The sequence below is a fragment of the Fragaria vesca genome, linkage group LG6 (genome assembly GCF_000184155.1).
Source record: "Fragaria vesca subsp. vesca linkage group LG6, FraVesHawaii_1.0, whole genome shotgun sequence".
Classification (NCBI taxonomy): domain Eukaryota; kingdom Viridiplantae; phylum Streptophyta; class Magnoliopsida; order Rosales; family Rosaceae; genus Fragaria; species Fragaria vesca.
In genome coordinates this window covers 36,350,873-36,353,282 of record NC_020496.1, presented here as the reverse complement: position 1 = coordinate 36,353,282, position 2,410 = coordinate 36,350,873, and positions in this window count along the sequence as shown.

Here is a 2,410-nt window from a genome sequence, read left to right as displayed (position 1 = left end):
ATGCCTCCTCCCACATTGAAGGAAAAATATGAAACGAAATATGAAGAGAGCGAAAGAGTGCTCGGGAATAAGAAGAAGCTAGTGGAGGGCTTTTCGGGGGGTCGTAGGCCCGGAAAAGCTGTTTATAGAAAAAGCTGTGCACGTGTCGGTTTTTTGAGTGGCTGGGCGGTCGGTTAACTGCCTCCCGCCGCGGTCATTTGCCCTTTTTACATTTGGATCCATACGGTGAGAGCGGGAAATAATATGTCACGTGACGTTCGGCGAGGCACGTGTGGTTTTATGGTGCGCTCCCAGATCTTTTCTGATATTTATGGCGGCAATACCAGCTGATTTCTCTACGGTTTTTTTTTTTCCGATTACATTAGTGTTCTCACGGTTACTAATCATTTTTATAGGTATGGAGGATTAGTCTAGTAAAACAAAAATTACAGACTTACAGTTGATGTAAAAAGTTAAAGGTAACAAGGCATGTGAGCTTGAAATTACTACCAACAAACTCTTACGAATCTGAATATCTCAGTTCTATTTGGTAGGTAGGTGAAGCCAAAGTGCATATGTAGGTGAAGGGACAGTTGTGGATAAATTTGGTCTGGTTACATCCTTCCAAACTATGATGAGTGAGATAAGCCATAGACGGTCGCGACCACTTAATATATAGCAACAGAGATTGTATACCTTATCTAATATTAGAATTGAGATTTCTCCTAGATGGATCAGATTGCTAATGATGAGAGAAAAGAGATCAGTGATATACAAATCAGGAACGTGGAGTATCCCAAACAACAAAACAAGGATACCGTTGGACCAGGATTTGCCGGAAACAAACAAATAAGTCGATCATTTGCACATCATATATATGGACGATGATCAGTCAAAATATGTACTATTATCCTGAAAAATCAAAATATGTACACAAGTATATATTAATCTATAGGCCAGCTGATCGAGGCTGCTGATGACTATGTTATTGTTAGGTTGCTAAGTTGAATTCAGATTCTGTAAAAACCTAGAATCATATATGATCGAGTGACGTGCATGTCAAACAGCGATAAACGTGGCCCGTGATCATCCTTGTATCGATACTGTTTCAACTTAACCACCTTTAAGGTGTTAGGTTTTAATCACAAAAGATATCGATACAATTAGGAATGATCCACCCACTTATAAATTAAATTTTATTTGTCACTTTTTTAATATGGAATCTCTCCTCTCCAACAACGCAGAGCATTTTAGGCATGCATGTTGTTGGAGTATTATTTGATTTCGAGGTACATAGCTAGTTATTGATTTCGGATTTCGCTGCCTTTAACTAAGATATATTCCCATATAAGATATATTCCCAAATATATCTGCAGATAAGGAGGATCAATAGGAGTTGATGATGAAATCCTGCTCGGCCGGCCTTGTTATTCTTCAGCTACTGTGCTTGATTCATGTTCAAGAAGGAGAATAAAGTCCAGGTAGTAAGCTTAGCAGATCAGCTGCAGCCTGCAGCTAGCTAGATGTTGTTTGGTCATGTACGTGTCCATTAGATGAAAATATCTGTTGAAAAGGAGAAAAAGGTCTAGTAGCTAGCAAAGATATTCGATGATATATGCATATATGTCACTGCCATGCCAGGCCAGCTGATTTAGCTTTGATCAGTTGGCCTTTGGGGTACAATTATCGGAGCCACTGATTGATGAGGTAGATAGCGATAGAGATAATATAGTTGGAAGATGCAATGCATTAACAGTAAGAGATGGCAAAGGAATCGATCAATTAGAGATGCATGGATATTGATGGGGGCACAATTAACCGCACACTTGGTTGTGGTGGCGGGCTGATTAAGCAACGAGCGAGATAGTGATCAACAAATCAAAACGTAGGTCCCAGAACCAGAAAGGTCGTATATATGAATCGAATGGTTTTTTAGAAATTCTAACTAGTGCCACTGGAATATGGGTGAAGAATAACACTGATAGCTAGGAGTCCTAGGACGTCCATCAATCCAGATTTAAGGGATGCACTTTTCAAGATACTCGTCAGTATATGCAATAAACCCTACGTACCAAGGTGTTCATATTCGTCGAACAATGAACAATAAACGTAAACGGGGCATCAAACTCCATCAATTACTAGTAAAATATAGAACAACGTAAAAGAAACTCATAAATAAAATAAATAGGTTATGTAAGTAGGGAAATTAGTGATTTCAAGTTGTGAAAACCAAATTGAAATGATCCACCTCAGGTAGGCTCGAAATTTGTTACATAGCCCAAACCCATAGTTCTACCTTCTTATATTGAATTTGAAGCAAAAGAAAGGAAAAGATGGACGTGAAGCAGAAACTGAATGGACATACAGAGAGGCCAAGCACCACTAATATATATATATATATATATATATACACACACACACACACGACGGA